This window comes from Mirounga angustirostris, unplaced genomic scaffold (genome assembly GCF_029215605.1).
Source record: "Mirounga angustirostris isolate CCGP_5_RB_7025 unplaced genomic scaffold, mMirAng1.0.hap1 SCAF_1, whole genome shotgun sequence".
Taxonomy (NCBI): Eukaryota; Metazoa; Chordata; class Mammalia; order Carnivora; family Phocidae; genus Mirounga; species Mirounga angustirostris.
The window spans coordinates 128,587,877-128,603,057 of record NW_026991709.1 but is presented as its reverse complement, the minus strand read 5'-3'; the positions used below and the strand labels follow the sequence as shown (position 1 = coordinate 128,603,057).

At 41.9% G+C, this 15,181-nt stretch overlaps 1 pseudogene; it reads left to right on the top strand.

The window, feature by feature from the left end:
* Positions 1 to 1,419: 1,419 nt before the first annotated feature.
* Positions 1,420 to 2,210, top strand: LOC123834672 (succinate dehydrogenase [ubiquinone] cytochrome b small subunit, mitochondrial-like; annotated as a pseudogene).
* Positions 2,211 to 15,181: the final 12,971 nt, after the last annotated feature.

Below are 15,181 nucleotides of genomic sequence, written 5' to 3'. Positions count from 1 at the left end.
ACCATATTGTAATTTATCCCTTAGAACGTCTGCATCCACCCAGAGTTGTCAGGGTGCTAAGCAACAAATAATTTTTCAGTAGAAGTATATCCCATGCAATATTTGGGACATACTTATGCTAAAAATTTTTATTTGTTGTTTGTCTGGAATTCAAAGTTAACCAGGCTCTCTATATTTTTATGTGCTAAGTCTGGCAACCCTAGTCTCCACCATAAGACCATGAGCAACTTAAAACTATGTTTTCTTGGGCGCCTGGGTGGCTCAGTCGGTTAGGCGACTGCCTTTGGCTCAGGTCATGATCCTGGAGTCCCAGGATCGAGTCCCGCATCGGGCTCCCGGCTCAGCGGGGAGCCTGCTTCTCTCTCTGACCCTCCTCCCTCTCATGCTCTCTCTCTCTCTCTCATTCGCTCTCTCAAATAAATAAATAAAATCTTTAAAAAAAAAAAACCTATGTTTTCTTATGATGCCATTTTGGAGTATGTGTGTGTGTGTGTGTATGTATGTCTATGTGTGGGTACACATGTGTATGATTATCCACATTCTAGAAGGATACAAAGGAAACTACTAATAATGGTTATCTCTGAGAAGAAGTCTTGAGCTTGGAGAAACAGTGACTTTTTCTTCTGTACTATTTAACTTTCTATCATTAACATACATTAATATTGCAATAAGAATTCATTTTTTAAAAAAGATCATAAGCAAGTCAGGAGTAGGAAAAATTATTCTTCTTTATATCCACGTAATGGTTGGCATATTTCCATAGTTTTCAGCAAATGTGAGTTGAATAAATGATGATTGAAGTGGGACTCTTAGGAGAGCACTTTGTGAAATCTACACTGCAATTTGTTCAGCAAGTACCTATCAGGCACTTACAGGGGCCCATGCACTGTTCTAGCAGCAGCAATAAAGCGCTTTTAAATATGCACCAACAATCTAATGTTGCAGCTTTTAAATAATTCTTCCTGGGCTCTCAACTAATGGATTGTCAGGAGGCTGAATGGTTGTGTCCAGTCCTTGATTGTATGGTTTCATTTTCCTCGTTGACCATGAACCAGGCAAAGACCCACTCATTCTTGTGGTGTTTACATCCTGATGGAGATAGATGTAAAAATGATAGAAAGTAAACAAATATGTCGATATGATAATTGCAGATAGTTATAAAAGTGTTCTAAAAACAACCAAGCAGGGTAAGGTGATGAAGAGTGAAGGTGTCTCTGAGGAGGTGTTATTTGAGATGAGCTCTCACTGATGAGAAGGAGTCAGTTGTGACAATCTGGGGAAAGAATTTCAAATTAAATGCAAAGCAAAACAATGCCGGTGAGGAGGAGCAAGCTAGTAGTGTTCGAGAAATAGAAAAAAAGACTGCAAACAGTGCCAGAGTTCCGCAAAAGACAATACAGGCATATGAAAACATGCTATCGTTAGCATGCAGACAAATGTAGATGAAGACCACAATCAGATACCTCTACACAGCCACTAGAGTAACAAACATTTTTAAATCTGGGGGTGACCTTGAGCCTTCAGAAGAGCGATCAATGGTGAGTCTCTGGAGGTTGTGTGTCCTGTGCGGTGCACAAGGGGACCAAGTTCTGTCTCCATGAATCCCAGTGGCCAGACCTGCTCATGTCTCAGCATTTCTCCACAACAAACCTATCCCAGGATGGTGTAGAACACAGCACAGTGACCTGTCACCAAACCACCGTTCCGGTTCTAAGGCTGCCTCTCTCCACCGGACTGGTGAGAGGGTGGTCAGTGTTTTGCCCTTGGGCCTAATTCCAGCTGCTTATTTGAATCCTGGCTCTGGGACCTTGGACAAATGGTTACTATATTGAAGGGGACGCTTTGCAGGAAGCTACCGGGGCAGGCGTTTTGGCACTCTCTGCTCCCATCCTCACTGGGCTTTGTTATTTCAACTATCATGATGCGGGCATCTGCAAAGCTCTTGCCATGCTCTGGAAGCTCTGCCCTTTTGACTTACAACCTTTTGAGAATGGATTATACACCTCTTTGCTTCTGCTTGGTCATGCCGTTCAACTCACAATAAGGAGGAAATAACAGATAAGCCCATGGGTAAGACAGGCCTCTTCTGATCTGGTTATTTTTTAGAATTTAGTCTCTGAGGAAAAGGTTCTAGAGGAATTGTATCCAAGAAATTTGGAGACTGAGTTCCTTATTCTGCTGAGTTTATGGGGTTGTCTCCCAGCTTCTCACAGAACTCACAGTATAACTAAACACTATATATGAGCTTTTGCCTCTTAGTTTATCAAATTCTTGAAGGGAATTCAGCTTTATTACTATCAATACCTGATCAAACTTCTGTTTTTGTCCTGAGAATGGTGGAGAAAGGGCAAGACTGTTAATTCACAAGTAAAGACTTTGCAGAAAATCAGTGTTTAATTTTTGAAAACTCCTCTCTCTATTCAGTTGATACCAGTTACTGATGGTTATATGTCCTAGGAAACTAAAATTGGGAAATACTGATATTTCACATTACTAATTTCTAAATCCAGGAAGAAGAGCCTGGAGAAGCTCCATGTAGGGAAGAGGTTCCCTTAGAGATGTCTCAAATATTACAGATTCTAAAATGAAACTTAATCCTCAAATGTGTTTATTTTACTTGTCCTAAAATGATCTGTCCACAAATATAAAACTGTAAGTAATAAATTATTTTCCCACTGTAGGAATTTCTTTTCTTTTTTTTAAAGATTCTATTTATTTATTTGTCAGAGAGAGAGAAAGAGAGAACGAGCAAGCACAAGTAGGGGGCGAGGCAGGCAGAGGGAGAAGCAGGCTCCCCACTGAGCAGGGAGCCCGATGCAGGACTCATCCTAGGACCTTGGGATCATGACCGGAGCCGAAGGCGGTTGCTTAACCGACTGAGCCACCCAGGCGTCCCACTGTAGGAATTTCTAATGTGAAAATAAAGATTTTTTTAAAATAAAATGCTATATAATAAAAATTTTTTTAAAATTTTACATCCGGGCGCCTGGGTGGCTCAGTCGGTTAAGCGACTGCCTTCGGCTCAGGTCATGATCCTGGAGTCCCGGGATCAAGTCCCGCATCGGGCTCCCCGCTCGGCAGGGAGTCTGCTTCGTCCTCTGACCCTATCCCCTCTCATGTGTTCTCTCTCTCTCATTCTCTCTCTCCCAGATAAATAAATAAATAAATAAATAAATAAAATCTTTAAAAAAAAAAAATTTTACATCCAACAATATCAAGTGTTGGTGAGGATGTGAAAGAACTGAAAATCTAATACCCCGCTAGTGGGCATACACAATGGTAGAACCACTACAAATAGCAGTGTTCTTACAAAGTTAAACATGCATTTACCATACAGTCATATGTATTTGTATGTGTGTGTGCATATATATATATTTATATATACATGTGAGTATATATGTGTGTGTATATACCAAAGAGAAATGAAAATACATGTCCACACAAAAACTGCACACAAATGTTCATATCAGCTTTATTTACAGTAGCAAAACATTGGAAACAGCCCAAATTTCCAACAGCAGGTGAATGGATCAACTAATTGGGGTCTATCTGTACAGTGGAATACAACACAGCTATCAAAAGGAACAAAATATGGATATACATAACAACGTAGATCAATCTCAAGAACGATATGCAGAGGCCCATAAGCCAGGCACCGAAGAGTTCAAACTGCATGATTCCATTTAGGTGGAACTTTGGAACAGGCAAAACTGATTTATAGTGACCAGCAGTAACTGGGGACAAAAGTGGTGGTGGTGTGGGGAAATTAACCACAAAGGGCATGAGAGAACTTTTTGAGGTGAGGGAAATATTCTTTCTTGATTGTGGTGATGGGGATAGCAGTGTATACATTTGTCAAAACCCAACAAACTTGGGTTCAATATGAGTACATTTTATTTTATGTGAATTATAGTTCAGTAAAGCTGATATTTTAAAAAGTGCTAGAAGAAACTATGTATGAAAAGTGCTGAAAAGATTCGGTGCTAAAAAGGTTGGGGGGGAAATTGGCATGTTTCCTGGAAGAAGGATTTTTTTTTTTTTTTTAAGATTTTATTTATCTATTTGAGAGAGAGAGAATGAGAGACAGAGAGCATGAGAGGGAGGAGGGTCAGAGGGAGAAGCAGACTCCTTGCTGAGCAGGGAGCCCGATGCAGGACTCGATCCCGGGACTCCAGGATCATGACCTGAGCCGAAGGCAGTTCCTTAACCAACTGAGCCACCCAGGCGCCCAAGGGTTTGTTTTTTTGTTTGTTTGTTTGGTTGGGTTTTTTTTTTTTAAGATTTTATTTATTCATTTGAGAGAGAATGAGAGAGAGCACATGAGAGGTGGGAGGGTCCGAGGGAGAAGCAGACTCCCCGCCGAGCAGGGAGCCCGATGCGGGACTCGATCCCGGGACTCCAGGATCATGACCTGAGCCGAAGGCAGTCGCTTAACCGACTGAGCCACCCAGGCGCCCTGGAAGAAGGATTTTGAAGAGGAGAGAAGCCAGCCCAAGGAGAGGAAAGCACAGGAACAAAGCACAAGAGTAAGGAATTCACACAGTGGGGGAGAAAAAAAGGTTATTACTTTATCAAAAAATTAACTTCGAAGTAAAGTAATATTGCTGAGGATTTGGGCTCTTATTTTTATTACTTTCTCGACATTGTTTAGCGGCAATAAGGCACTTTTAAAAATGCACCAATGGTTTAATACTGCTTCTTTCAAATGATGTTTCTCAAGCTTTTGCTTAGTGGATTTTAAGGAGGTTGAAGGGTTGTATCTAGTCCTTGACCTACACCGTTTAATTATCCTTATCGACTGACTCATGAAATTCTATCATGTGCAGTGGCATCCTACAAATGAAGCTTTGTTCCCTTTGTGAAATTGAGAGCTCCCTGCCGTTCCTCCTCACTCGTGATCAAGAACTGGGCTGCATCTTCTCCCACTGCCCGAGACACAAGTCTAACAAGACAAATGACCATGAAAAAGACATCTTGATACTCTATCAAAAATCCACATGAGAGCGCCTCTCATATAATGTATTTTTTAAAAAATACACAATGGGGGGCACCTGACTGGTTCAGTTGGAAGAGCACATGACTTGTGATCTTGGGGTTGTGGGTTCAAGCCCCATGCAGGGTGTAGAGATTACTAAAAATAAATCAATAAATCAATAAAAATAAAAATACGCAATGAAACCAGATTTTAGAATCAGGGCCAGCCACACCAGCTGGGAGGTGGGAGATGATATCTGGACATTTGGAAGATGAGGTTGCCTCTTAAAATGTATCCCTTCCCCTGAATGGTAGCCAAGAATCTGCAAGAAAGTGCCATTCCTGTAACTTGAGGCATTTAGGAGACTTTAAGGTCCCTTGGGACCTGAACATTTTAACCTTCTAAATCAGCACTTGACTACTTAAGTTTCAAGGGCTAAAACAGACCTGTATATGGGTCTTACTCAGACCTCCTAGTGTTACATTCGTGTGCATGTGTGTATATATACATATGTATATATACACTTTTTAGGAATGTATGTGTGTATATATACATATGTATTTAGAAAGAGTATGAAAGACTCAATGGCGGTTATCCTCTCTAGCTCACCTGCCCAAGTAAACTCTTCCTTTCACTGTCTTTAGTCTTTTTTTCTTATAATTCTGTTAGTTTTAGAAAACTGATAATATAAATGATTCTTGCCAGATAAATACAAGTTAATTGTGTCCAGTGAAATGCAATTGATTGTTGGATCGATGAATAAATAGATCCACTTGGTGGGTAGATCTATTTTGCCTCTATTTGGAAATGCATTTCAAAAATCTTTATTCCCTGAAAGTCTCTGCGCGTTAAACTGTCTCTTGAACTGGTTGTAACATCTTACTGGTTCCCTCATTAATGAGTTAGACAACATATTTGACACATGTACATTTTATAGTTGATTTTATCTCTTTAAAAAATCATCTCTTGAATACACATAATTTGGGATCTCAAGAGGAGAAAGTTGAGTGAATCATTACACAATTGCTATTCATGACGCATTGTCATCTTTGATTCTTGTAAGGTTCCTTTTTTGTTTGTTTTCGTAATTTCCTTTTATCCTTATACCTCCCAGTCTTTCCCTGCCCCAACCCTGGACAACTGTTTTCATGTGTACAATACATATCTTTTTCTTTGAATGTGTTCGTGTGTTGGGTTTTTTTTAATTGAGGTAAGACATATATGTTGAAATCCATACAGTATTTTAATCTTAGGTATAGAACTCAATCTCCATGTAATCACCAGCCAGACATAGAATATTTCCAACACGCTGTAAGGTCCCGGGCCCCTTCTCAGGCAGGACTGGCAAGCGATACAACTAGCACCTGCCCCTCCCCCTCACAGGTGCCACCGTTCACGATCTACCTCTATAGATTAGTTCTACCTGTTCTTGAACATATCGCACCGTATGGGCTCTGCTGCATCTGCCTTCTTTCATTCACCGTTATGCCTGTAAAATTCATCCATGTAGGAGTAGCTTATTCATTTTTTACTGCTGAGTAGTGTTCATTTTATAAATATACCACAAGGTATTCATTCTCTTGTTGCAGGTGAGAACCCAAACCATTTACATTCATACGGCTTACTGTCTACATAGCATGACTCTACTATTCCAATGGCATTAACAGTAGGATTTTATTATTTTATTTTATTTTTTTAAAGATTTTATTTGTTTGTCAGAGAGAGAGAGAGCGCAGGCAGGGGGAGCTGCAGGCAGAGGGAAAAGCAGGTTCTCCACTGAGCAAGGAGTCCGATGTGGGGCTTGGATCCAGGATCCCAGGATCCAGGACTCGATCGCTTAACCGACTGAGCCACCCAGGCGTCCCATGGATTTTGTTATTTTAGTAAACTCTTGTGCAAGAAGATAAAAGTTGTAAGCCACTTTTTGTTCATTCCAGGAACTTCCTGAAAGAAACTCATTAAACAATAATTCATACTTCTAATTGATTTAAACCCTTTGCCTTGTGGTGTCCATCAGTCCTAAACTAGTATATCATTACGTTTACCTACTTTTAACCAAGATACCCTCCCTTATGTTGAAAGACTCACCTTAGAGCAGACTTCAAAATTTCAATAACTATCTGGGCCCTTCCCACTATGAGATACTACAAAGATTTTGTCAGGGTCATTCTTGACTCAGTTTTGTCTCAAAAATAGGTGATTTTAGTGATAATTTAGGGAACCAGCATTCAACAAGGAGCATTTGGCTTGTTTCTTATTTTTGGCTTTTATGAGTAAAACTGCTTTGAACATTCTTATACTTGATTCTTTATGGACGTATCCACTCATTTTTATTAGGTAGATAGCTAGGAGTGGGTTTGTGTGCTTGTAGTCTAATTTACCTAAATGGTATCATGATATATGCCTCCTTTAAAAATTTTGGAGATTTCACATAAAATTGAGCTTTCCTGTTTTTCCTGAAAAATTGAAAGAACTGGCAATACCAGGTCAGCATGCCCTTTCTTGTCACAGTTGACTGGAGCTGAGAAGGAGCTATCCACCCTTTCCTTGTTTAAGTCATTTGTCTGCTCCAGTGGGAATTTTAGTTGGTAATCTCCGTTCTAACTATAGGCCTTGGAAGGGCAAGTCTCTAAGCACCCATTAATTTTATTACAGATAACGAAGAGGAGGTTTTACTAGAAAGGAATAGGACCATCAGGGCCCAAGGAAGGAGACCCCTCTGCCAGTGATGCTGGGAGGCAGCAAGGACAGAAAGCAAAGATGCCTTAGGACATCTTGATTTATTTTGCAATTCTCTCCAGAAAGAGACTGGCAATGGCAAAAGGAGAAGCAAGAAAATAGAAAAAGACCTGAGTCGGTCTCCCTTATTTGTTATCATCATAAGGCACATTTATGGAACATTTTTTGCATATAGGGTGTTGCAGATGCAAAGAAGAATTAAAATAGCTCCCTACTGCTGAATCAAAAGGGTTTAACCTAACCTAGAGTATTTAACGTTATTAAAAAAAAAAATTAGCCATTGAAGACCAATAATACAGCTTCTCTATTATGCTGGTAGGTATATGAGCAGAGCAGAACAGAAATCAAATGCACTTCCACACAGTCAAGGGGGCCCATTGGCTCCATGGGCTGGATAAGACTCTGTGCTAATTGAAGAAATCTTTTACTGCTCAGAATGGGTTTTGTTTTGTTTTCCAGCCTAGAAAGAGAATGTCTGTGTTTGGGAGGTATGTCTGTACTTTGTATAATTAACAAAAGGAAGTGGTTTGTCTGTACCTCATACTGGAAATTGCAAAAGGGAAGCCACTTCTTCCCCTCATTCAGGGGAAGGAGAAATTAACTCTTTACTTCCCTTCCTTAAAAACTTGTGCTAAGGGCGCCTGGGTGGCTCAGTAGGTTAAGCGTCTGCCTTTGGCTCAGGTCATGATCCTGGGGTCCTGGGATTGAGTTCCGGGTTGGGCTCCCTGCTCAGCGGGGAGTTTGCTTCTCCCCTGCCCTCTGCCCCTCCCCCCTGCTCATGCTTGCGTGCTCTCTCTCTCTCTCTCAAATAAATGAATAAATAAAAATCTTTTAAAAAACAGAAAACAAAAAACCTTGTGCTCAAATTGCTTAGCCCTTTCATAAATGAAATTTGACTCGACCTGTTTGGCTTGATGTGATGGTCTTAGGACAACTGAATGATCCATGGGGCAAAAAAGGGAGGCTTTAACCACCCATCTTCATGGCAGCTCAGCCCATCATGTGCACTGAACCTTAGAAACATCAGCACTGGGCGCCTGGGTGGCTCAGATGGTTAAGCGTCTGCCTTCTGCTCTGGTCGTGATCTCCAGGTCTTAGGCTCAGCGGGGAGTCTGCTTCTCCCTCTCCCTCTGCCTCTCCCCCATGCTCATGATCGCTCTCTCTCTCTCCCTCCCTTTCTGTCTCAAATGAATAAATAAAATCTTAAAAAAAAAAGAAAAGAAAGAAATTTCAACACTGCACACATAAGGAGGAGAGTAGCTAACAAACAGAATGAAAGACCTAGATGCTGGGAGAAGCTCTAGGAATATGGAAGCTTCTGCTTGTCCCTGTAGCTGAGAGGACACTGCCTTCTGAAAGGAGAAGGGAGGGAGACTGTCTGGGTGGCGCTTGTATTGTTTAAGAGTCAAATACGTCATACCCACCATCATTTGTCAAAGAGCTCGATGTGAATCAAATGACTCCATCAGATGTCTGTCATGAAGACAGAGAGATGAGAGAGCTTTTCACACCAGACTAATTGATAGCTGTCCAGAACAACCTTGGGTTTTGCAGGCAGCATTTGAATTCCAGGTGTTCAAAATGTGTGATCCTCAATTTTTCAGGCCAGAAGCCTGTTGTTTTTAGCTTTTTCTCCAGAGCAGTGTGGGTCCACCATGCTCCAAAACAGCTGGAGTTGAGAGGGCTGAGTCTCCACCTCCAATCTCTACTCTGCCTTTTTCTCTGATCCTCTACAATGACTTCCCAGGTTCCCAGGATGCTTGCCCCGTCTCCACCTTCAGCCCATCAGTCAACCTGACCTCTCATTATTTCAATCCACAGATTTGTGTTCTAATTCATCACCAGTCTTTTGTCCTGGGTTCACTTTTTAAGAATGTCCACCATTCAGCCTGACTTCCCTGGATTTCCTCTTAAGAACTATCTCAATTAGCAGCCAGGTCAAGTTCCCTGCTTCCCATGTAGGTGTTGGAAAACATTGAAACGAAAAGCATCTCAAGATATTACTCCAATCTGAATCAAAAAGTCTGTAGTCCTTTATTTAATTTTTCCTGTTTCTTAAAAACTTTGTTGGCTGCTTTCTTTATGCCAAGCACAGTGCTAAATGTTAGTTTGGACATTATCTTATTGAATTGGCATTTCCATGTTTCTAGGGATGTATCCTCAATAAACTGATACTTAGAACAATTTGGAAGGTTACAATTATGGAATCACTTACATTTTTTTAATGTGAAGCGTAAGCCAATTTCCTAAGCTACCTCAGTCATCAGCTCCAGTGAACTAAAATCAAGCAGACCTTTACGGGTGAGTTTGTGGCAAACGTTAAGGATATAAAACACATTTAGGAGATAATAGAAAAGGCATCATAGAGAGAATTAGATTTAATGCCCTCCATTTTCTGTGTAATAACCTGTAGCTGCTGCCCCTCAAAACTTACCAGTTTCTGCAGGACAAGACATTTCTTGAGGTCATAACCACACTTAAACGTTTACGTGGCACTCTACAACTTAGTAAGTTCATCCAACTCGGTCTCCCTGTGGATTCAGCCTAGCAATCCATATGTAGAAGTGCTGGACAAAGCTGATCTCCATACTAAGCAACCCCACAGGAGACAGGAGACATAGGTGCTGCCATAGTCTCTCCCATGACTAGCTCTGTGATCATAGAAGAGTCACAACTTCTTCCTTGAAAGTTGAAAATGGAAGCTGAAAATGCATTTAATACACCTAGCCTGAGAGCTTAGCCTAGCCTCCCTTAAACGTGCTCAGAACACTACATTAGCCTACAGGTGGACAAAATCATCTAATATAAAGGCCACTTTACGGTAAAGCGTTGACTATCTCATGTTAAAAAAATAAAAAAGAGTCACGACTTCTTGGAATGCCTTTCACAATCTATAAAGTTGAGGGAAGTGTCCAAAACTCGAAGTCTTTTCAAATCTGACATTCCTGATCCCATTAATCTGTCATCACACAAGTTATATAATCACCAAGCTGAAATGCCTCTGGAGGCCAGGCCAAATAAATGAAGTGGCTGAATAGGGTGGTGAAGACAAGGTGGGGATCTTGGGAAGGGAGGACTTTACTACCAACTCCCATAATTTCATTACGTTCTCCATCCTCAGATATGGACAACTAAAGTTTTTCCATTTTGTATAAAGTACTAAATAACTATAGACTCAAGACAGGGTCCTGCCCCCAGCACTCCCTTCCAACCACAGTGCCATGCTCAAGCCCCTCAATTATAGAACTCCTGGGGCTGCAGCTAGCCAAGGACAAGTATTGGGAATGGCTGGGCTTTGGCAAATTTGAGAACACATACCCCATTTGTAATGGATCCTTTTTGGTACCCCACCTGGAACACTTAGATCACTTTTACCAGCCCTGTGTGCCCAGCACCCAGCTCCTCCAACCTTTGCTGCTAGTGTTTCACCCTTGTGACCTTTGGAGGTTTGTTCTTGGGCCCTAGAGTTAATCCCCGAGAAAGACAGGAAAAGTGCCTAGAGATTATGGCTTGCCCTCTTCCTGGCCATCCATGGCCAATGGAGTAGGGGTATAAAAACCCACCTCCTTTACCTCTAGGCAGGATAAACTCGGAAGTATCAATTATGCGGTAGTGCTCCCAGTGGACTCAGTCTGTCTGAGATGTCACCCGAAATATCCTTGTTTGGCTTCTTCCCCTACCATATTCTGCTTCCTGACCTTTGCCAGTTTTTGTCAGAAGCACTTTCTTAACCAATCACTTACACCCAAATCATTGGCTCAGACACTGCTCCTGGGAGAACCCACCTTCTAATACTATCTGAATGCATTCATAGGCAACTTTTAAGAAAGGTTATTGTTCTGTCAAACAAAGTATAGTAGAGAACCAAATTTAGCCAGTAAACCACCAGTTTGCAATCTCTGGCTTAGTCTAAGAAGTTTTATTCCTTCTGGTGAAGAAAGCAGGGACTCGGGGCGCCTGGGTGGATCAGCCGTTTAGCGTCTGCCTTCGGCTCAGGTCATGATCCCAGGGTCCTGGGATCGAGCCCAGCATCGGGCTCCCTGCCCGTCAGGAAGCCTGCCTCTCCCTCTCCCACTCCCCCTGCTTGTGTTCCCTCTCTCGCTGTCTCTCTCTGTCAAAAAATAAATAAAAATCTTTAAAAAAAAAAAAAAAAGAAAGAAAGAAAGCAGGGACCCGATGAGGTGCTGAAGAATTTGACGAAGATGTTGAGACTCCAGAGACCCATATCTGTAATGCCTATGGCGACTGTAAGCTCTTAGGTTTCCTCATGCATTTGGTCCTTTCTGCTCTGTATATCAATGCCTGCTATAAAGACTAGAGAACAGGAACAAAGTGGCTAACTCTTGGGCTGGTTTATGATGCAGAGTAGAAATTGCTCACTCTTTCCATATTTTAAAGACTCCATGGTGTTCCTTGTACTAATAAAGCCCAGCATTTATTTAGTGTAATGTAGTCTTCAAAGTGCTTTCTGTGATCTATGCCATTCCTACAATATCTCTGTAAGGTAGTAGGAAAATACTACCTTATTTCATAGGTGAGGAAACTGAAGCTCTTAAATTTGCAAGTCAGACAAATATGATTCTAAAATACGAGTTTTCTCCAGCATATAGAGAGTTGGTAAAAGACTCATTTTCTTAGAAAATTGGTGATCCCAAAACAGATGACAGTAGAAGAACATATGAAAATTGAGACAGAGAGAATTAGAAGAGAATATGCAGGGCGCCTGGGTGGCTCAGTTGGTTAAGCGACTGCCTTCGGCTCAGGTCATGATCCTGGAGTCCCGGGATCGAGTCCCGCATCGGGCTCCCTGCTCGGCAGGGAGCCTGCTTCTGCCTCCGACCCTCCCCCCTCTCATGTGCTCTCTCTCTCTTATTCTCTCTGTCTCAAATAAATAAATAAAATCTTAAAAAAAAAAAAAGAAGAGAATATGCAAAGAGAAAATAGGATGTTTATGGTAGAAACCAAAGAAGTTGACATCATAAAGAGTTGGGAAAACAAGCAAAATGGAGAGAAGACATAAAATGGTGTGGTTCACAGGAAAGGTGGAAAAGTAGAAAGAGCAAAATTGGCTGGGGGGCGGGGGGGACAAAGTCCCCCTCTTTCAGAGAAATGGAAAACAGCAAGATGAACGGTCAGAACTGAGGCTGGTGGGTCACTTTTGAGGGTGACAAAGGCCATAAACAATACAAACCATAAAAAATGCAGGAAGATGGGGCGCCTGGGTGGCTCAGACGTTAAGTGTCTGCCTTCGGCTCAGGTCATGATCCCAGGGTTCTGGGATCGAGCCCCACATCAGGCTCCCTGCTCGGCGGGAGGCCTGCTTCTCCCTCTCCCACTGCCCCTGCTTGTGTTCCCTCTCTCGCTGTGTCTCTCTCTGTCAAATAAATAAATAAAATCTTAAAAAAAAAAATACAGGAAGATGTCAAGACAGCCCCAGCACAGGCATGAAAGAGGTCTGGAGAACTGTCCTGCTGGCCCTAGGAAAGGCAGACAGCTAATGTACTGGGCCAAGACTGGGCTAAGCCAGGCACTGAGAGGTCTGTGATTGGCAACAGGCAGAAAAGCAAGCAGCGGAGTCCACCAGCCAAGAAGGAAGCAAAGAGTGCTTAGCAAGCTAGTACCGGGAAGCTCCAACCTCAGGTTTTAGGGATTCCACCCCACACATTAGTTCCAAAAGATTAGCCATACTGGGCAGGGACTATGGCTTGGGGAGAACAAGAGGTGATGGACATTGAAGTCCAAGGCAAAGCAGATCAAGTCTGAGCTTCAGGGAGTGCCTGGGTGGCTCAGTCGTTATGCGTCTGCCTTCAGCTCAGGTCATGATCCCAGGGTCCTGGGATTGAGCCCCGCATTGGGCTCCCTGCTCCGCGGGAAGCCTGCTTCTCCTTCTCCCACTCCCCCTGCTTGTGTTCCCTCTCTGGCTGTCTTTCTCTCTGTCAAATAAATAAATAAAATCTTAAAAAAAAAAAAAAGGTCTGAGCTTCAGGCCTGACAGGTTACTGATGTGGCCCTATAATTTTTCCTGTTTGCTGCTCAGTTCGATCCCAAACCCTGAGGTCAGCTGAGACTATGGAGCACAGCCATTAAAAGTATAGACTCCCAGAGCTAGTCAGCCTGGGTTCAAATCCTGGTCCTGCCACTTGCTAGTGGTGTGATCTAGCGCATCAGTTTCCCCATCTGTGAATTGGGTCTAATAGCAGTATGCACTTCACAGGGTTATTAGGAGAACTGAGCTAATATATGTAGAGTGGTTAGAAGAGTGGTTCATATATGGTCAGCATTATGTAAATGTCAACTGTTATTTAAGATGGAGGCTGCAACAGGTGTGGGCGGGGGTGGGGCGGTGGGGAGGGGGTTATGCGGGCAGGACAACAGGCAGCTCATTACAAACGGGGAGCTAGGAAAAATGTTTAAGAACAGAATTGGTATAGTATCTTACCAAAGGCTTCAGAAAGGGATTATGGACATCCTGATGAAAAATCAGTCAGTCAGACCTGATAGTTTGATTTTTCCCTATGGTCTTAAATTCTCACTAGGCTGAGAACACATTCCCAGGCTCGCAAGTCTTTAAAAGGTCAGGAACTTGGCAATAAGCCTGCACTTTACCAGCCCTTGCTTTTTATTTATTCTGGGCAAAAACAAAGAACTTCAGTTCTATGAATATCATGAGTCCAACAAACCAGGACATTTTCTGTAATCCGTCCTGAGTGCTACAACCTCTACTCGGAATTAGATGCTCCTCATAGTTGGCAGGGAACAAAATGGAAATGTGATTTCCGTTGTTTGTCTTTTTCAGTGGGAAATGATGGAGAAGGCTTTTGTTATGCCAGAGTAGATTCAGAGAAATGAAAAGAGTTAGCTAAATTATTATTACATATGTACATAAACTAATTGCAAAAGCTTTTAAAGGTCATGAGCTTTCATTTGAGAGGACAAAAAGGAAGGCTTCCCATGGCTTCAGTTCTATGAGAAGACCAGTTAGAAGGAAAATAACAATGACAGGGATGCTCAAACATCTAGGCATAGCAGGACATAGTAGGTTCACACATAGGAATGGGATTTGACATTCACTCAATGCTGCTTTTCGAAGCCCATGGCGTGTGATGAAATATACTAATCACATTTATGCCATACATAATTTGCCCTACCATAGACGTGTTTCAAATGCAAACATCACAAGCTATTTGAAGGAAAATTAGTTAATGGTTCAGTTTTTCCATTATATGTAACACTGCAATAGCAAGCCATGCATAAAGTTGAATTGAAATACTAATTTTCCAAGAGTTCTAGGAGTTGCAAGTTTTATTTCTATAGATATTTAGCACATCTTGAAAATGAGCTATAACTGCTGCAATGGCTTTAGTAGAATTCCCCTAAAACCTTTAATTTTTTTTCCAGACAGTCTAGGTTCTGGCCAACACTGGAGTGTCAGAGAGCTAAATAAAAGGTAGCAAATTCATTCAGAGA